Genomic DNA, 22,074 nt, shown 5'->3' on the forward strand with positions numbered 1-22,074 from the left:
TCTTCATATATGAATGACCTCTTTCCTTAGTATAATAATGTTGGTCATGCAGTGTTCCCTCCAGGATTAGATATATTTTCTCTTTGTTAGCCCTTTGCTATTTTTGTTTGGAAGTTTAAGAAAATTATTTCTCAAAGGTAAGAAGATAGTGAGATAGAAGTGAGGAGACCTCAGCCAAGGCAATATGTAGCTTTTATTTTGGGCCGAGCTGTCTTTTCTGAGATTTCATAACTTGCCTGATTCATAGTTCAGTCCACCTAACTGGGAGTGAGGTCGGGGTTTATCATTCAATTCAAGGGGATACTTTTTGGATCATAGCCCAAATTTGTTGTGTCAACTTAGAAATTTATTCTGTCTTGCCATCTGTCAACTAGAAATAGCCCTCTTGTTACTTTTCCTAGAGCCTTCTTGTTACTTTTCCTATTTATCTATTACTTCCTAGTTTCCTTTTTTTTCTTTTTAACCGCACTTCAAGGTGAAGAGGAAAAAGATAACAAAAATCATTCAGTTTGCTTCTGCAGATTTTGGAATATTATCGACAATTTTTAGAATTTTATTCTTGACCTACATATCTTTCCTTGACCCACATGATCTGTTTCTTTCCTTGGTTGCCAGATTTTAAGACTTATTACATTTAGTTATTGCATTTGGTTTTTGCTGATTTTAGTAAGTTTTGTTCATTTAATTTAGTAATTGGGAGAGGAAAATTTGTTAGCTAGTTTTGATGTGCCTTCATAATCAGAAATCTTACTGCTTTAATATTTGATGGAGACATGTTATCCAGTACATCTTTACATTTTGACTTAAACTATAAGAAGACATTTGATCACTAAATCATGAGTATCATTTTTGTATATCTCATCTTCATTAGGGACTTTGCTGCTCAAAATAACGCTGTGTTGGATGGAGTTACACAGTGGAGAGGTTGAAAATGTCCTCAAAGGGCAGGAAGTAGTACATTGTCCCTAGAAATTCTGAATGTGTATAGGAATTTAGTATGGTCTGATGTATCTCATTTATTAAAAAGGCATTTTTGAATAATATCTTGTGGAAATATTCTCTAGAAATATTCACCATCAAGATTTAAAAATCATATTACTTATTTGCCCACACCTAAAACAATTTCTGTGTAAAATATTGGTTGACTTAAAATAATGACCAAATTTTGTATATTGCTGCAGGTTCATATTGCTTTAGTCCATAAAGAAAGAGTAAGCTTTTAAATTCTAATACAGTAGTAATATATGCACTTTATATTGTTTTGAGATGTTTTATGTATGTAGTTTATATTTTAATTAGGTAATCAGACTCAGTGTAGTATAGGGACTTTGTAGTAGAGAAGTCAAAAGTGTTCAGAAGTAGTAAAGACTGATGAATTTTTTATTTGTGAAGTATGTAGATGACCAACTTTCTCCTCTTTCTTTGGTTTTTACCTTCTTAATGTATACTCTGCCCTATAAGTATCTTTATATAGTTTATGTCATCTTTACAATGAGAAAGATTTGTGCATTTAAGCAAATGAATTAAAGAAACTCATTAATAAAATTTCAAATCAGTGGCCTTTACACATGGAAATTTAAAAAAGAAAAACTTGTACTAAATAACTCTAAGACAAAGGGGAAATACAATCTGAGTGTTACAGAATTTTAAAAAAAGAGCTATAAGACATGCACCCGCATGTTCATTGCAGCACTATTCGCAATAGCCAGGACATGGAAACCACCCAAATGTCCATCAACAGATGATTGGATTCGGAAGATGTGGTATATATACACAATGGAATACTACTCAGCCATAAAAAAGGATGACATAATGCCATTTGCAGCAGCAGGGATGGAACTAGAGGATCTCATACTGAGTGAAATGAGCCAGAAAGACAAAGGCAAATACCATATGATATCACTTATAACTGGAATCTAATATCCAGCACAAATGAACATCTCCTCAGAAAAGAAAATCATGGACTTGGAGGAAAGACTTGTGGCTGCCTGATGGGAGGGGGAGGGAGTGGGAGGGGTTGGGAGCTTGGGCTTATCAGACACAACTTAGAATAGATTTACCAGGAGATCCTGCTGAGTAGCATTGAGAACTTTGTCTAGATACTCATGTTGCAACAGAAGAAAGGGTGGGGGAAAAAATGTAATTGTAATGTATACATGTAAGGATAACTTGATCCCCTTGCTGTACAGTGGGAAAATAAAAGAAAAAAAAATGTAACAACTATCAAAAAAAGAAAAAAAAAAGAGAGAAACTATAAAGGAAATGTCGCATTTTGTAATGTATGAAATATATCCAAAGTGGTGGTCAGAGAAGATTCAACGTTATCAATATAATTTATTTTACCATTAAAATAAAACAATGAAATTAATAAAGTCTAAGCTAAAAACCTTCAAAAACCCAAGGAAAGTACAAAGAAAGAAATAATAAAAATAAAAGCAGAAGTTGAGATAGATAATTTAAAAATAGTAGGCCTAATTAATAAATCAAAATATCATACAGAATTTAATTAAAAATACAACCACCTAGCTAAATTCATCAAGAAAAGTAAAGTAGAAACACACAGAATATTGAGTAACAAGGGCAAATGACAACTAAAATAAAATAAATTATTAAGGTCAAAAGCTAGCACTTTCTGACTTGTATGCAAATAAATTTGAAAACCTGGATAATATGAATAATTTTCTAGTAAAATATAAATTACCAAAATTGACCCCATTAAAGATAGAAAGCTTAAAGAGATTGATTTTCATGGAAGAAATAGTTAACAGGTAAATATTCTCCAAAATCCTTAGGCCCAGAAGGCTTCATAGGGGAATTCTACCAAATCTTCACAGAAGATGGTCCTAATGCTCCATATATCATTCCAGAGCATTGAAATTGGGGGAAAACGTCATGATTATTATTATAAAGTAAGTATATTATTATACCTAGATCGATGAAGATAGTGCTATAAAAGTAAATTACAGACCAATTTCATTTATTGATGAAAAAATAGCAAATATAATCAGATACTGCATTCAAAACAGATTATAGCATGAGTAAATAGGACTTATGCCAGGAAGGCAAGGTTGGTTCAATATTAGGAGTTTCCTCTTTAGGTTATACTATACTAATGAATATAAGGAGAAAAATAATGGAGCTATCTCCACAGATTCTGAAAAAGCCTTTGATACAATTTTTTTTTTTTTTTTTTTGTCTTCTGTCTTTTTAGGGACGCACCCAAGGAATATGGAGGGTCCCAGGCTAGGTGTCTAATTGGAGCTGTTACTGCTGGCCTATGCCGGAGCCACAGCAACACCAGATCCGAGCCATGTCTACAACCTACACCACAGCTCATGGCAACGCCAGATCCTTAACCCACTGAGTGAGGCCAGGGATTGAACCCGCAGCCTCATGGCTCTTCAGATTTGTTTCTGCTGTGCCATGCTGGGAACTCCCTTTGATACAATTTTTTTTTTTTTTTTTTTTTTTGTCTTTTTGTCCTTTGTTGTTGTTGTTGTCTTTTTGCTATTTCTTTGGGCCGCTCCCGCGGCATATGGAGGTTCCCAGGCTAGGGGTCTAATCGGAGCTGTAGCCACCGGCCTACGCCAGAGCCACAGCAACGTGGGATCCGAGCCGCGTCTGCAACCTACACCACAGCTCATGGCAACGCCGGATCGTTAACCCACTGAACAAGGGCAGGGACCAAACCCGCAACCTCATGGTTCCTAGTCGGATTCGTTAACCACTGCGCCACGATGGGAACTCCCCTTTGATACAATTTAATACCAATTCTTTTGATAAACATACTCATGAAGCTAGAAATTGATGTATTCTTTTTTTTTTTTTTTTTTTTTTTTTTGCCTCATTCATGGCATATGGAAGTTCATGGGCCAGAGATGAAATCTGAGCCACCACATCTGATAATGCTGGATCCTTCTGCTGCACCACAGTGGCAACTTTAATGTATTCTTTTTTTTATTTTGCTAAATATATATAACATAAAAATTGGTAAATGTATATAACATAAATTTGTCATTTAAATTATTTTAAACTGTACAATTCAGTGACATTAGTTACATCTAATTTTATAAAACCATTATCACTATCAATCCCAGAACTTTTTCAGGATTCCAAACAGAATCTCTCTAGTTCTTGTTCTATTCTATAGCTCAGCTGGTAGAGCAGAGGACTGTAGAAACTCTGTAGTTCTTAAGCAATAACCCATCATTGTACCTTTCTCCCATCTTCTATTAATCTCTAATTTACTTTCTGTTTATGTGAATTTACCTATTCTAGATGTTTCATAAAGAGGAATCATACAATTTTTGTCTTTTTGTATAAGTTTTTCACCAGGCATAATGTTTTCAAGTTTTTTACCAGGCATAATGTTTTCAAGGTTCACCGAGATTGTAGAATGTATCAGAACTTCATTCCTTTTTATGGATGAATAACATCCCATTGTGTATATTCCAGTTCATAAGTGTGTCTATGTGTCTGTGTGTCTGTTTATATAGGTATCACATTTTATTCATTCATTCATGTTCTGTTGATGGACACTTGGAATGCTGTTGTTTCTGCCTTGTGGCTATTGTGAGTAATGTGGTAGTGAACATTGGGCATACAAGTATCTGTATGAATTTCTGTTTTTTATTCTTTTGGGTATATCCCTAAGAATGTAATTGTTGGGTCATATAGTAATTCCATGTTTAGCTTTTTGAGGAGCTGCCAAACTGTTCTACACAGTGGCTACACCAATTTACCTTTCTACCAGCAATGTATCAGAGTTTCAGTTTCTTCATGTTCTTGTAAATACTTATTTTCTTTTTAAAAAATTATAGCCATCCTAGTGTGAAATGATATCACACTGTAGTTCTAATTTGCATTTCCTTAATGACTAATGATGTTGAGCCTCTTTTATGTGCTCAGTGAGTATTTTTAGATTTTCAAAGAAGTTTCTATTAAAGTCCTATCCCTGTTTTTATTTTATTTTTAATTTTAATTTTTTATTTTTATTTATTTGCTTTTTAGGTCCACACCCATGGCATATGGAAGTTCCCAGGCTAGGAGTCAAATCAGAGCTATAGCCGCTGGTCTGTGCTACAGCCCAAGCAATGCAGGATCCAAGCCATGTCTGTGAACTACAGCACAGCTCACGGCAACGCCAGATCCTTAACCCACGGAGAGAGGCCAGGGACTGAAGCTACAACCTCATGGTTCCTAGTCGGATTTGTTTCTGCTGTGTCATGACAGGAACTCCAAGTCCTATCCCCATTTTTAAATTGGCTTGTCTTTTTGTTGTTGAGTTATAGGTATCCTCTTTATATTCTTTGTATTAAACCCTTATCAGATTATGGATTCTATCTGAATTTGATAATGTATATATACTTCAGTTCTAAAGTGTGCAACTTACTTATGGAGAAATGCTAGAGGCATTTCCACTAAGATTATGATGAAGGCCATAGTGCTTGTTCTCACCACTATATTCAGCTTTATTCTGGAAATATTCGCCAATGTGATTAGACAAGATAAGTGAATTAGAGGCATTTGCATTGGTAAAAAAGAAGTAAAATTAACTGTATTTGCAATTTATGATATATACATGGAAATTCCTAGAGAATAAACAATAAAATTAACTTAAACAATAAAACATTCAATGTTTTAGATAAAATAATATATATCAATCAATAGGTTTTATGTAAAATAACATAACCAGTTAGGGAATATAATGAATAGTCTAAAAATAGTGCAGAAAACAAATTGCAATACCCACAAAAAGAGATAAAATATCTAGGAATAAACTTAAAAAGAAATGTGCAAATTTTATAAGAAGAAAGCTTTAAAATACTCTTAAAAGACATAAAAATACATCCGAAGAAATGCAGAGGCATACTTTTGTTGGTTGATAGAATAACTAAATAGCATAGAAAGATCAGTCCTTCAGAAGTTAATTTATGAGTAACATATTCCCAATACTGCCAAGCTTTTATAATTGGACTAGACAAATTGACACTAAAGTTCATATAAATAAACATCTATGCAAGCATAGCCTCATCCCTGTATAGGAGTCTTTGCTTGTTTAAATTTTTTTTTTCTCTCAGGGCTGCACCTGCGGCTATAGACGTTTCCAGGCTAAGGACTGAATTGGAGCTGCAGCTGCTGGCCTACATCACAGCCACAGCAACACCAGATCAGAGCCTCATCTGTGGCCTACACCACAGCTCACAGCAATGCCAGATCCTATAGCCCACTAAGCAAGGCCAGGGATGGAACCTCATTGATACTAGTCAAGTCCTTAACCCACTGAGCCACAATGGGAACTCCTACTGGTCTTTGCTTTGAACTCTATTTTGTCTTTATCAATGAAGCAACTTAGTCTTATCATGGTATATATCTTTCCATTCTTTACTCCTAATCTATTCATATCTATCTTTCACATTTTAAGTGGGTTTCTTATAGGCAGCATAAAATTGGGTTTTTACTTTTTAAAAAAATCTAGTCTGACAGTTTCTACCTTTTAATTGCTATCTGTTTTCTATATTCACCATCCATTATTTGTTATTTTTATCCTTTTTTACTGCCTTCTTTTGATTGGTTATTTTTTGTAGTTCCATTTATCTTCTTTTTTGGCTTATTAGTTATGACCTCTGGTTCATTATTTTAGTGATTGCCTTAAAGTTTAATAGTACATTTAAGGCTTATTATAGTCTGTCTTCAAGAGATATCATACTATTTCACAATACAAGAATCTTATAATATATATCCATCTATCCCATTCCAAATGTATGTCCTATTGTCATACATTTTAATTCTACTTATTTTATAACTCCTATAATACATTGACTTTGTTTTAAATAGTAAATTACCTTTGATGAATTTTGTCAACCTTTGTATGTCTGAAAAAGATGAAAAAATTATTTCATCTTTGTTTTGAATGATATTTTTACTGGATACAGAATTTTAGGTAGATAGTTTTTGTTTCCCCTTTTAGTGGATAGTTTATTTTTTTTCTCCCTTTTAGCACTTTTAAAATGTTGCACAACTGTCTTCTGGCCTGCATTGTTTTCAATGAGAAATCAACTGTCACCCTGTTTTTATTCTTCTATACATAATATGTCATTTTCTTCTGAATGTAATTTACTGTTTTAAAACAATTTAATTATGATACACCTTGGTATAGTTTTCTTCATGTTTCTTGTGTTTGGGGTTCATTTGCCTTCTCTGAATCTGTAGGTTTAGTTTTCATCAAATTGGGAAATATTTTAGCCATTTTACTTTCAATATTCTTTCTGTTCCTCTCTCTTACCTTTAAGAACTCTAATTAGAGATATATTAGGCCATTTGAAGTTGATTCACAGCCTACCGATTCTCTGTTCTCTGTTCATTTCTTTTCTGCCTTTTTTGTCTTTGTGTTCATTATAGTTTCTATTGCTTCATCACCAAAGTTACTAATTTTTTTCTTCTCCAACATTTAATCGACCTTTAATCCTATTCAGTATATTTTAAAATTAAGAAATTTTTATTTTCATCTTTGGAAGTTTTACTTTTTTGTTTATATATTTTCTGTATCTCTATTTAACCTTCAAATTTTTTTCTATCAGTTTATTGAACACATAGACATGGTTCTAACAACCCTTTTAATGTCTTTGTCCACTAATTTTAACCTCTATATCATTTTTAGTTCCATTTCAGTTGATTGATTTTTTTCTTCTCACTGGGTCATATTTTCCTGCTTCTTTGCATGCCTGTAATTTTAAGTTGTATACTAGGCTTAGTGAATTTTACTTTGTTGGATATTCATATAAAGGTTCTTGAGCTTTGTTCTGGACTGTTAATTACTTGGGAATAATTTGTTCCTTTAAGGTCTTGCTTTAAGCTATGTCAAACAGGAAATCTTATTTCACCCTGCACCCAAGGCAAACCCTTCTGAGCACTCTCCATAGTGCTCCATGATTTTGACATTTTCCAGTTTGGCTAATAAAGATAAAAACAGTTCTTAGGGCTTTATGAACTATTAGGATTTTCCTATCCAATCCTTTCCCCTCTAACTGGCTTCATATAGTCCTCTCACTTAAAATCATCCATAAGTACTCAATAAAGAGACTTGGAGGAGGGGGGAATCTGCAGATATATGGATTTCTCTTTTTGTGCAGCTTCCTCTTCTCCAGTACTCTGTATTGTAAATTCTAGCCGCCTTAGTCTTCCTGAACTTTCAGTTTTAGTGTTAGCTCTTCAACTCAGGATAATAGCTAGGTTCTTCCTACCTCTGGTGTAGCCCGGAAACTCTTTCCAGGCAGTAAGCTTGGGACACTAGTTAAGACTCGTTTGTTTCCTGTATCTTAAGGAATACTGTCTTTTGTTGCCTGATGTCCACTATCTTGAAAAGTGCTATTTCATTAAGCTTTTTCAGTTTTTCTTAGTAGCAGGAAGGTAAATTCAACTGTTGTTACTCCATCTTAGGCAAATAATACAATCTAAAACTATATTGAGAGGCAGTAGGGAGTTGTTGCTCAGTTGGTTTAAAGTTTCAGTTATGTAAGATGAGTTAGTTCTAGAGATCTTCTGTGGAGCCTAGTGTCTATGGTCACCAATATTGTATTATATGCTTAAAATTTTTAAGGAATAGATTTCATATTCAGTGTTTTTACTACTACAACATCAACAACAACAACAAAAAAAAATCAAAGAAAGCCACAAAGAGACACAGAAAAACTTTTAGATGGATATATCTATTACTTTGATTTGTGATAATAGTTTCATAGATATAGGTATATGTCCAAATTCATCAGATTATATATATTAAATACATATGGTTTTTGTATATCAATTATACCTTAATAGAGCTTTTTTTCTTTTAGAAATAAGGGGAAATAGAAAAACGATATTGAGATGGCAATAGTAATCTTTTGAATTGGTAAAAGTTAAAAATTTGAGACACATTCTTTTGGAAAGGTTGTGAGGAAACAGGCACTTTTATTTCATAGGGAATGCAAATTGGTATAACTCTTTTTGAATAGAATTTCACACCACCTATCAAAAATAAATATGTGCTTTCTTTTCATCCAGTGGTATCGATTCTAGGAACTTACCCTGAAGATAAACCCCCAACAATATGAAAAATATATATACAGAGAGCTATTTGCTTCAGCATTATTTGTAATTAGAAAATATGTGTACACAAATATGTGTACACAGGAGGGCAATTGAATTAGCTATGCTGCACAGCATACAATAGAGCTATAAGAAATATTGATGAAGATATCTATAATCTGATATGGAATGATTTCCAAAATATATTCTTTTTTTTTTTTTCTGTCTTTTGTCTTTTGAGGGCTGCACCCGCGGCATATGGCGGTTCCCAGGCTAGGGGTCGAATCAGAGCTGTAGCCACCGGCCTACACCACAGCCACAGCAACACCAGATCCGAGCCATGTCTGCGACCTCCACCACAGCTCACAGCAACACCGGATCCTTAACCCACTGAGCAAAGCCAGGGATCAAACCCATAACCGCATGGTTCCTAGTTGGATTCATTTCTGCTGCGCCATGACGGGAACTCCCAAAATATATTCTTAGATGTAAACAGATCGTATGTAGAAAGTCATTTTTTTTTTTTTTACTTAGAAAGGCGGTAAAATGAAAAAAAATATACATATCTGCTTGATTGTGCAGAAGAAGCATAGGAAGGATAAACTAGAAACTATTTAGACTGGTTACTTAGAAACGATTGGTGTAAACGGAGTTTAGAAACGATCAGGATGGTACTCATAGGGTATAGAGTAGATGGGGATCTGAAGTAACGCTTCTCTGAGTATTCTTTTTTGTAGTTGTCACTTTTAGAATCATATTACTTTTTCTCATTCAAACAAACAAACAAGAGTGGGAGAACCAAAATGAATACAAACAGAAATAAAGGAATTTAACTGTAATTCAAATATATAACATAATCACACTTAAAGCTTAAATGGGGATGGTGGATGAGTAGAACTGACTTAACTTTGAAACACAATATTTTGACTGTATGTTCTAAGGCTAAAGAATAAAAAGCTGAAAACAAATGTATTCTACTTAAGTTTATCTTTCAATGTAGGGTAGGTTAGCAATTCTGAAATTAATTTATGTATTGTAGAATAGAACAGATAAAATAAAATGCATTATGGATAATGAGTGTTAGGATTTCACTTTGGGAGAAGAAAGTTATAAAAATGCTCCCAGCCAAGGCTGGAATAATTCCTACAGTGTGAGGTTTAAATTGGAGGTATCATTATGAACTCATGATCTTTAAGACATACATCCCACCCCTAGCACACCCACCCCATGTTACATCCATCTCTTTCTTGATCTCTATGTAGATAACAATCCTAGTATTAGATGTGTATATATGTATATACATGTATACTTAAATTACTGCCTAGTTCATAGACAACTGTCTTCCAAGAGTCAGTGAGCACACCAAACGTACAGAGGACTGAGTACCGGTAAGCACACCTAGCACCAAATCTTGTTTCTTAGATACTATTTTCCAACAAAAGGAAATGATGCTTCTTGGGAAAATTACTGATTTCAGGGCTGGGCAGGAAATATACTAAATGAACTTGAGACTATCTTATGTGGTATAAAGGAATGAAGTGTTCAAAAAAATGATGGTGATACGTCTAAAGGACAAAGGAACCATGTTGGAGAAGCTCCTACTGGTCAAATCTGGGAAAATGTAACAGAATAAAAAATAATAATAGATACAATGATATATGTATAAAGTTATATGATAAATATATAACGATAAATAAGTAGTGAATTTTAATACATAATCCACAAGTTCATCCTGAGATATAAAAAATGAATAAAGACATATATTATGATGAGGGAAAGCTGTTTGTTACAGTGTAATTTCAGCTAGTAAAAGAAGAAGGAATGACAGAATCAGTAAAACCTCATTTGGCAACCATTGCGGTAATAATTTTTTCAAGTAAAAAGCACCAATAGATGCTAAAATTAGTAGCCAATTTTTTTATAGGAAACAAGGTATTTACAAAGTATCAAAGTATCTCTCCACAAGATGTTTATCATTTAAGAAATATAAAATAGTGGAAGAATATGGCAGAACCATCTTAATCAAGTAATTAAACCATTAATAGAATGTCAACATCATATAGTTCCAGTGTAATGCACTGAACTCACAATATGATTTCTGTTGTATTCCTGCCAACAATGCATAACCTGACTCTAAAACAAAAGCATTCTACAAAATAGCTGGTCAAGGTTATGAAATACTAAGGAGCAGCTCCAGTTAAAGAAGACTAAAGTCAGAGTTCCCTTTGTGGCTCAGTGGTTGATGAACCTGAATAGGATCCATGAGGATGCAGGTTCCTGCCCTGGCCTTGCTCAGTGAGCTAAGGATCCGGCGTTGCCGTGAACTGTGGTGTAGGTCACAGACACACCTCAGATCCCACGTTGCTGTGGCTGTGGGGTAGGCTGGCGGCTACAGCTCCAATTTGACCCCTAGCGTGGGACCCTCCATTTGGGAACCTTCATATACCAAGGGTGCAGCCCTAAAAAGCCAAAAAAAAAAAAAGACTAAAGTCACCTAGGCTTACAATTATTGGAAATGCCAAGTGGCCAGTGGTTGTTACTTGAAGACTTTGAAGAAAAAAATAATATACAAACCCCCAGGTGCTCATGAATAATCCCTTTATCCATATTTGACAAGCAACTTAGTTGAAGGTATATCAAGTATCCTATTCAATGGCTCACAATAGTTTTTCAAAAAAGTTTAAGATAGGAGGCAAAGAATGCTTCCCTTTGCTATAGTTCAACTGAGACTTTAAGTATGTGGAAAGTAATTATTACTGGAAATTTTGCTTTGGTCAAGAAGGCAGTGAGGGTGATTATAGGACTCAGTATTATGATCCAGAAGTTACATCGTGGAGAACTCTATTGGCCTTTGGGAAATTACAAATTAGTATAAAATAAAAGCTGTTCTGATTCATTTCAACTCTTGTTGGAGACTTTTAAAGTTGAGAGTTTATCATCATTACTTGATTATTGTTATTATTTCGTTACTGTTACTATTCTTATATGACTGTTGCTACCCTTTAAAGAATCCACTTGAAACAAACCCCCAATCACCAAAATGCTTAGCTTTCTTGCAAATGTTTATTTACATTTTAGTTTTTGAGAATATCTTAAAAGGACCAAGGCAGGGGAACGTGAGGGAGGAAAGTCACCTGTCAGTGGATAACTTCACAGGACCCATGTGAATTTTGAGAATACAATAGATGTTAGAGAGTTAATGACTGACTGAAGTGGTAGATTTTCTAGGTATGGAACTTCCACCTAGATGAGGGAATTTTCTTTCTAAGCAGCTGATTATTTTGCCATTCAACAGTCTTACATCAGAAGTCCCCCTCGTGATGCAGTGGTTAACGAATCCAACTAGGAACCATGAGGTTGCGGGTTCGATCCCTGGCCTCACTCAGTGGGTTATGGATCTGGTGTTGCCATGAGCTGTGGTGTAGGTCGCAGACATGGCTCGAATCTCGCATTGCTGTGGCTGTGGCATAGGCCGGCGGCTACAGCTCCGCTTAGACCCCTAGCCTGGGAATCTCCATTTGTCGCAGGTGCGGCCCTAGAAGAGACAAGAACAAACAATCAAAACCAAAACTCTTACATCAAATTGAATAAGGACCTAAGAATTATTCTGTGCACTTTGATCTTAATGCATCATTGAGCTGATAATAGGTTGTTACTGCAGTTTTTCTTTCTGTGGTGAGTCACAAGAGCTATTTATTATAGTAAAAGCAGTACCTGTATATTTCAACCTCTGTATGTAAAATAGAATTTCGTATGTAAGAAACACTATGTTGCCTGGCAAGTGTAACTATTATAAAGAATGTACACCTGCAGATGCTTATAACAGTTTATTGATATAGTGTATAGCTCTCTTTTTTAAAACTTTACTGTGGCTATAGCTAATGATTACAGAACTTGCACTCTGAGACAGTGTTTCTTTACTTTCAAAGAGTACACTTTTAGACTGGCTTCATTAGTTTTCTTTGTTTAAGCATGCTACATTTCAGCCTAGCCTTCAGACATTCTGAGAGTATTTTCTACCCATCTTGGTGGTAATTGTCTTCCTTACTTCCCTTACTGGCCTCTTTTTGTATCTTTTCCTTTTTAAAATTGGGATATAATTGACGTATAACATTATGTAAGTTTAAGATGTATGACCTGTTGATTTAATACATTTATGTATTGCAGTATAATTACCATCAAAGCATTAACTAACACCTTTATTATGTCACATAATGATCATTTTGTGTGTGTGGTAAGAACAATTAAGATCTAGTCTCTTAGCAACTTTGAAGTTTGTAATATACTACTGTTGATTGTAATCACTATGCTATGCATTAGCTCTCCAGAATTTATCTGCTAGTTTCAAGTTTCATTCTGACCAAAGATGTAAATAATCTTTGAATACTGAGAACTGACTGATTTTCAGAACTATGTTATTTATGAGTGTGACTTGCCATTTTATTGTAAGAAATTGTTAAGTATCCACTTTTGATGTTCACAGTAAGGCCCAAATATATACACATATACTGTTATTAGCTTCTGGTTTAGTTCATAGCTGGATTCCCTCTGACACCACAAATTGTTGTCTAATTTGAATAGAAGATAGAGAGGCACATAAAGTTCATCCTTAAGCTGTGCAGGGGCTGTTGAAAGAGCCTTTGTGTTCTGTGCAATCAAGAGAACTGGTCAGTGTTTGGACTTTTTACAGAGCAATACTTAGTTGAGAATTTGCTGTCATTTTTTCCTGTTCCCTCTCAAAATAAGAAGGTAAGGCAGCCTATTTGTGTTTTAATTTTGTTTTTTAGGCTACAATATTTTTCCTTTACAAAAGCATAAGTTTAGCTTTTATTCCTCATTCACTCAAAATGGAAATGTTAAAAATAAGGCAAGTTTAAAAATTATAAAAAAGAATTTGTGTTTAGGCAGAAGTTTTCAAAAATACTGATGACTACCTAACTTACTGTCCTTGCTTTGAGAGAATCGATTCTGATGAAGACTAATGGCCTTAACCATAGCCTGGTTTGAATTTACAAGCTATCATTCATTTTTAGGTCACTTTTCTAATAAAGGACAACACTTCCACTCTCATCCCTGCAGTTTTGCATAGTTTTCCTTAATAATGAAAACTATGCAAAACTGCAGGGATGAGAGTAGAACTCCACAAGGAGAATTTCCTATTGGAGTAGATGGCTTACAGAATATCCTGAACCTGCCACCTTAAATTGCATCTTCTCCTAGGGTTTTCTTACTTGGATCTCTACTACTACTACTACCAGTACACTGGGCATTAGGAATATGTGACTCTCTTTAATATGTTTTTGGTGCCCTAAGCATAGCCAAAACACGCTAATATTTTTTATAAGAACCAAAATCTATGGCAAAACAAAAGCATAAATAATTACAGAAAAAACAAACCCATAGTATTAAAACGAAGTGTACAAAATACTATTTTCTTGCTCCATGGATCTCAGTAAGATTTATAACACCCTAAATCCCCTCATCCTTCATTTGTTTTCACTGATTCTACATTTTTTTAAAAATGTCTACTATGTTCCAGCAGCTGTGCCAGATACGAAGGATATGCTAGTGAACAGGACAGATATGTTTCTTGGCCTCTTAGAGCTTATAGTCTCTTAGAAAGGATTGATGGTGAAGTAATTATAGTAAAATATGGTGAAAGTCATGACTTTGGCATTTTAAGATTCCAATAGTCTTTTGAAGGGATTCCTGATGAAATGCTTTTAAATTGTGACTGAATGACTAGGAGTTAGTTGATAAAAGAAAGTGGTGGAATGTTTCAGGCAAGCTAAAAAGCACATGAAAAGGTCAAACTGAAGAGAGAATTTAACAAATAGTGTCTAGTGTTTTGTGGTAGCTGAAGGAATTTCATGATGGGGTGGAAGGGAAAGAGTAGAGAGTGGTTAAAAAAAAAAGCTGGAGAGGTAAGTGGCAGAACATGGAAGATTTTTTTAAGACACTTAAAGAAATTTAAGCTTTATTCTATGCGTACTAATTTGGAGAATTTGAAATCAAAGGTTGGAGAAACTTTGTACCTTTCCTGGATTCCTCCATTCCTACTTTTGCAGTTACTTGTCTTCTCATAATAAGTCACATGAAAGGTATCAATTTACTTTTAAGGGCAGGAGCTAGACAGTTTGTCCCTTTTTCTGAACCAAGTCAAAAATATATACATTTTTCAGACACTCTGGAATCTTATTTTATTTCCATTTCTTTTTTGAGGAGCCTGGCTTTTCCATAGCCAGATGTCAGATGACCTCTTTTTGGCTTTGGTATTGGATATGTGCATCTCTGCAGTAATGTGTGAAAACCTACTATGTTAATAACTCTTTCACCTCTACAAGTAGAATAATCACTTCACAAAATGTTGCTTACATCCATTTCACAATATAGCATATAGAATTATGCCTGAATATAGGGTAATAATTCTTTGTTTTTAGTTTTATTTCAAAAAGTATAATATACATATGGTAAAATGTACATTCTAAAGTGTATCATTTGGGGAGTTCCCATTGTGGCTCAGCGGGTTAAGAACCCGACTAGTATCTGTGAGGATTTGGGTTTGATCCCTGCCTTGCTCAGTGAGTTAAAGATCCAGCATTGTCGCAAACTGAAGGGTAGGTTGCAGATGCCACTTGAATCTGGCATTGCTGTGGCTGTAATGTAGGCCAGCAGCTGCAGCTCCAGTTCGACCCCTAGCCTGGGAACTTACAAATGCCGCAGGTATGGCCCTGAAAAGATAGATAGATAGATAAATAAATAAATAAATAAATAAATAAAGTGTACCGCTTGGTAAATTTTTATATATGTATATACTAATGTAACCACCATACTTAGCAAGATAAAGAACATTTCCAATATCCCCAGAGGGCTCCCTCATTCTCCCACTCAATCATAACCTCTGAAAGATAATCACTATTCTCTCTTATCACTATAAATTAATTTTGTCTATTCTTGAACTTCATCTAAATAGGAATATAAATACATTAAAATATAGCATATATATTTTTATTTTGGGCTTTCTTCACTCAACATAAAGTCTCTGAGTTTTTTGTTTTGTTTTGTTTTTGTTTTTTGTCTTTTTGCTTTTTCTAGGGCCGCTCCCGTGGCATATGGAGATTCCCAGGCTAGGGGTCTAATCAGAGCCATAGCCCCCAGCCTACACCAGAGCCACAGCAACTTGGGATCCTCGCCGTGTCTGCAACCTACACCACAGCTCATGGCAACGCTGGATCCTTAACCCACTGAGCAAGGCCAGAGATCAAACCCGAAACCTCATGGCTCCTAGTCCGATTCGTTTCCGCTGTGCCACGATGGGAACCCCCATACACCTTAAAAATATTATGATTTCCAATGCATGAGCACAATATATTCTTCCATTATATTTATGTTAAAAACTATTTTAGTAAAGGTGTTTCCCCTATGTATGTACATAAGAATCTGCACATTTGTAGCTTTATTGTTTTTTAATAATTTATTTCCTATTTTTAACATATGTGGAAATATATTTTTGTATAAAGTTCATATCCAGAAATCTTGCTAAATATACTTATTAATTCTAATAGTTTATTTCAGGCTTAAAATTTTTTCCAATTATATCAATCGTGTATGTTACACTGTAAATCAGTATGTTAATCATAAATTTTATTTCTTGTATTCTACTGTATGTATACTCTTTAGTTAACAAGACTTTATTTAATTTATTTTCTTTTTGTGGCCACACCTATGGCATGTGGAAGTTCTTGGGCCAGAGGATGAATCAGAGCTGTGGCTGAGGCCTACACCACAGGCAAGGTAATACATGATCTGAGCCATATCTGTGACCTATGCTGCAGCTTGCAGCAGTGCTGGATCCTTAAACCACTGATTCACAATGGAAACATCTATAACATTTATTTTTAAATCAGTTTTAGGTTTATAGCAAAATTAAGCGGTAAATACAGGGAATTCTCATATATCTCTGTCCTCATACATACAACTTCTCTTGCTATCAGTGTTCCACAGCAGAATGGTACATTTGTTAAGTCAAATCTATCTCATCATCCAAAGTCCATAGTTTACATTAGGATTCGTCTCTGATATTGTGTGCATTATATGAATTTGACAAATATGTAGTGACATCCATCCAGCATTGCAGTATCATATAGAATAATTTTATTGCCCTAAAAATCCTCTGTGTTCTATCTGTTCATCTCTCACTCTCCTGTAGCTCCTGGCAACCACTAATCTGTTTACAGTTTCCATATTTTTTCCTTTTACAGAATATCATATAGTTGGAATCATACAATATGCAGAATTTTCAGATTGACTTCTTATACTTAATAATATGCATATAAGTTTCCTCCATGTCTTTTCATGGCTTTGGATCTCATTTCTTTTTGTCACTGAATAATATTCCATTTTTATACGTGTCACAGTTTATTTACCCACTCATCTGCTGAAGGGCATCTTTGTTGCATCCACATTTTGCAATTACAAATAAAGCTGTTATAAACATCCATGTTCAGTTTTTATGTAGACATAAGTTTTCAGTTCATTTGAATAAATACGAAGGAGTATAATTAGTAGGTCATATGTTGAGTATGTTTAATTTTGTAAGAAACCACCAAATTGTCTTCCAAAAAAACTTTATCATTATGCATTCCCAATGGCAAGGAACAGAAGTTCCTGTTGCTCCATTTCCTACCTGGCGTTTGGTCTCATCGAGTGTTTGGATTTTGACCATTTTTTTTTTTTTGAGGTATAATTGACATATAGCATTATATTAGTTTTGGATTGCAACATAATTATTTAATATTTGTATATATCGTGAAATGATCAGCACAATAAAGCTAGTTAATATTCATCATCACAGTTAGTTACAGATATTTTCGTGATGAAAACTTTCAGGATATATTCCCTTAACCACTTTCAAATCTATAATACAATATTATTAACTATAGTCATTATGCTATGCAGTACATCCCCAAGACAACTGAAGTTTGTACCTTTTGATCCTCTCTTTACTTGCTTTGCCCACATCTTACCCCTGCCTCTGGCAATCACCTATCTATTCTAATGCTGCAATGAATATGGGGGTGCATTGGATTTTAGCCATACTAGTAAGTGTGTAGTGGTGTCTCACTGTATGTTAATTTGCAGTTCCCTAGTAACATATATTGTTGAAAATCTTTTCATGTTTACTTGCAGTGTGTATGTCTTTTCAGGCTAGGTGTTTATTTTCAGGTATTTTTGCCAATTTTTAAATCAGGTGGTTTATTTTTGTATTGTTGAGTTTTAAGAGTTATTTCCATATTTTGGGTGAAAGTCCTTTATCAGATAATTCTCTTGCAAATATTTTCTCCTAGTCTGTGACTTGTCTTTTCATGCTCTTGACATTGTCTTTTGTAGAACAAAAGTTTTAAATTTGAATGAAGTCCAATCTATCAATTATTTCTTTTATGGATCATGCCTTTTGTGTTATCCTCGAGGATACACATTCGATCCCTGGCCTTGCTCAGTGGGTTAAGGATCCATCTTTGCCATGAGCTGTGGTGTAGGTCACAGACACGGCTTGGATCCTGCATTGCTGTGGCTGTGGCACAGGCTGGCAGCTGTAGCTCCAATTAGACCCCTAGCCTGGGAACTTCCATATGCTGTGGGTGTGGCCCTAAAAAGCAAAAAAAAAAAAAAAGATATTATGAGAAAACTACAGGCCAGTATCTTTTGAATATGGATATAAAAATCCTCAACAAAATATTAAGCCAAATCCAAAAATGTACAAAAAAATCATATACTATAATCAAGTGAGATATATTTCATATATTCAAGGCTGGTTCAACATTCAAAAATCAATTAAGGTAACTCATTAAATTAACAAACTAAAAAGAAAAATTACATAATCATCTCAATATGTGCAGAAATGCATTTGACAAAATCCAACATTTATTCATGATAGAAAAAACTCCTAACAAACTTAGACTAGGGAGGAAGTTACTCAACATATAGATAAAAAAATCAAAAAGATGAAATATCTCTCCACTTAGTTCTTCTTTGACATTTCTTATCATAGTTTTGTGATTTTCCTCGTATGGATTTTCTAAGTATTTTGTTAGATTTATACCTAAGTATTTAATTTTTGTGTGATGCTAATATAAATGCACTCTGTTTTTAAAATTACACTTCTTCATTGCTGATATTTAGGTCCAATGCAGTCTCAGTCAAAAGCCCAAGAGAAGAACAGAATGTTTAATGTGCTGCCATTGAATGAAGTAGTGTGTAGATGTCACTTATATCCAGTTGAGTGATAGAACTGTTGAGTTCAACTGTATCCTTACTGATTTTCTGTTGCTGGAACAGTCCATTTCTGATAGAGATGTTTGAGTCTCCAGCTATAATAGGAAAGTTATCTATTACTCCTTGCAGTGTCAGTTTTTGCCTCATGTATTTCGACACTCTGTTGTTAGGCATGTACACATTAAAAATTGTTATATATTCTCAAATGATTAGCACCCCTATCCTCATGTAATGCCCCTCTTTATCCCTGATGACTTCTTCCTCTGAAATTTGAATCATCTCAGAATATCAGTTATACTCTTTTTTCCAAATTATTTAGTATTTGTCCTGGAGTTTGCTGTATACATTTTTGACTAATCCAAGTCTACTTTCACATAACACTGTATTGCTTCACAGGTAGTGCACATACATTATGTATTAATAACAAATTATTCCTAGTTTCTCCCTCTCATCCCTTGTGTCATTGCTATCATTTCCCATATATTTAATCATACATATATGGATTTATCCCAGGTACCCATGGCTGGTTCAGTATTGAAAAATCAATTAATGTAATCTATCACATTTCACTTCTACATAAGCATACATGTATACTTATGTGTGTATATATATATATACATACACACACATACACGCTATTGCTATATTATTATTGTTGCTATATTATTTTGAATAAACTTATCTGTTAAATCAATTAAAAGAAATAAAAATTTCTCTTTTATTTTCGCTTATTCTCCAAAGCTGTTCCTTTCTTTATGCAGAATCTTAGATTCTCACCTATATTCTTTAACATTTCTTGCAAGGCAGGTCTAATGGCAACAGATTCCCTAAATTGTTCTTTGTCTATGAAAGTCTATCTTTCTCCTTCACTTTTAAAGGATAGTCATGCAGGGCATGGAATTTTAGGTTGATTTTTAAAAATTTATTTCAATACTTTAAATATTTCAGTCACTGTCTTCTTATTTGCATGGTTTCTAAGGAGAAGTTGATGTAATTCATATCTTTGCTTCTCTGTATAGGAGAGGTTTTTTCCTCTGGCTTCTCTCAGGATTTTTTCTTTATTTTTGATTTTCTGAAGGTTGAATATTATATGCCTAGGATTTGTGTGTTTGTTTGTTTTTCATTTATCCCGTTTGATGTTCTTTGAGTTTCCTGAACTGGTTTGGTGTCTGACATTATTTTTGTGAATTCTCAGTCATTATTGCTTCAACTAGTGCTTTCCTTCCTTTCTCCCTTTATTCTCTTTCTGGTCTTCCCATTACACATATGTTACACCTTCGTAGTTGTCCATAGTTGTTGGATAGTCTGTTCTAGTTTTTTCTCAGTCTTTTCGTTTGTTTTTCAGTTTTAGAAATTTCTATTGTCATATCCTCAAGCTCAGACTCTTTCCTCAGATTTTTCCAGTCTTCTAATGAGTACATCAAAGGCATTCTTCATGTCTGTATCAGTATTTTTGATCTCTAGAGTTTCTTTTAGATGCTTTCTTAGACTTTCTGTCCCTCTGAATACATTATATCTGTTCTTTCATATTACCTATTTTTCATTAAAGCCCTTAGCATATTAATCACAGTTTTAAAAAATTCCTCCTCTGACAATTCTAGCATTCCTGCCACTGACTCTGATGCTTGTTCAATCTCTTCAAACTATATATTTTTTTGCTTTTTACTATATTTGGCAATATTTTTGGTTGAAAGTCAGACATGATGTATTGGATAAAAGGAACTGTGGTAAATAAGTATAGAGGGAAAGAGGGAAGGCATTTCCTACCCCGTGATTAGGCCTCAGTCTTTTGGTGACCCTATGGCCCTGGATCATGAGCTTCACTAGTGCTTCTCCTTCCTTCCCTCCCCCTTAGGTGGGACCCTTTGGCTGGAGGGGGCTGGAGTTGAGTATTTTCCTTCTCCCACATGGAAGGCTAGAGGAAGCTGGAGTTGAGTATTTCACTTTCCCAGGTAGGTTAGGTTCTACCATGTTAAGCTCTGGTAAAGATTGTTCTCCTGAGTGTAGGCCTTATTAAGAACAGAATGTTCTTGTATATTTCAAAATGGTTCCTTTTCCTCTTTTCTTGCTGGAAGCATGGGGGCATTGTTCTGTAATATTCACTGTGAAGACCTGGTAGAACACCTGGAGGTAAAACTCACAAAAGTGTAGAACATAATTGGGTCTCCCTGGAATTTTTAAGTTTGAGTTGCCCACAGTGAGCTTTCAGTAATTTGCCAATTATAGTGTAAGTCTTCCTACCTTGGAAATGGCTGCCATAGAAGTCTCTGCTCTAATTTGTGATTCTTTTTATCCACCTGTCTTTCTCCTCTGTACTTGGAACAATGATTTGCTATTTGACTTCACTTCTCTGATGGATCTAAGAAGGGTTATTGATTTTTCAGTTTGTTCAGCTTTTCAATTATTGTTAGAACACAGTGGCAGCTTCTAAGTTTCTTACATGCCATACTGGCAACCAGAAGTTGCTATCTACATTTGTTTATTTTTCTTATCTCTCTGCCTAGGACTATCAGGATGATATTGAATATAAGGATAATAGGTATTTTTGTATTGTTCTTTTTTTATTATTACTCAAATGAATTTATCACATCTGTAGCTGTATAATGGTCATCACAATCTGTATTGTTCTTGAACTAAGAAAAAAACATTCAGTGTTTCACCATTAATAATGATGTTTGTTACAGGTGCATGATCAAAACATGGAGGTACTCTCCTATTCCTAGATGGCTG

The 22,074-nt window shown here is 34.5% G+C and overlaps 1 protein-coding gene and 1 long non-coding RNA gene across 51 annotated transcripts in view; both read left to right on the forward strand.

Moving 5' to 3' along the window:
- Positions 1-22,074, forward strand: part of SOX6 (SRY-box transcription factor 6) — a 614,027-nt gene that overhangs the window by 319,416 nt on the left and 272,537 nt on the right. The window lies entirely within an intron of this gene.
- On the forward strand, positions 2,009-5,757 carry LOC146405359 (uncharacterized). The gene is made up of 2 exons (XR_014837244.1): positions 2,009-3,247; positions 3,555-5,757. It is a non-coding gene; the product is annotated as an uncharacterized LOC146405359 (long non-coding RNA).

Source organism: Sus scrofa, chromosome 2, assembly GCF_054392235.1.
Source record: "Sus scrofa isolate SSC_HxYL_T2T_F1_AM1 chromosome 2, Sscrofa_HxYL_maternal_Yorkshire_Landrace_v2.0, whole genome shotgun sequence".
Lineage (NCBI taxonomy): Eukaryota > Metazoa > Chordata > Mammalia > Artiodactyla > Suidae > Sus > Sus scrofa.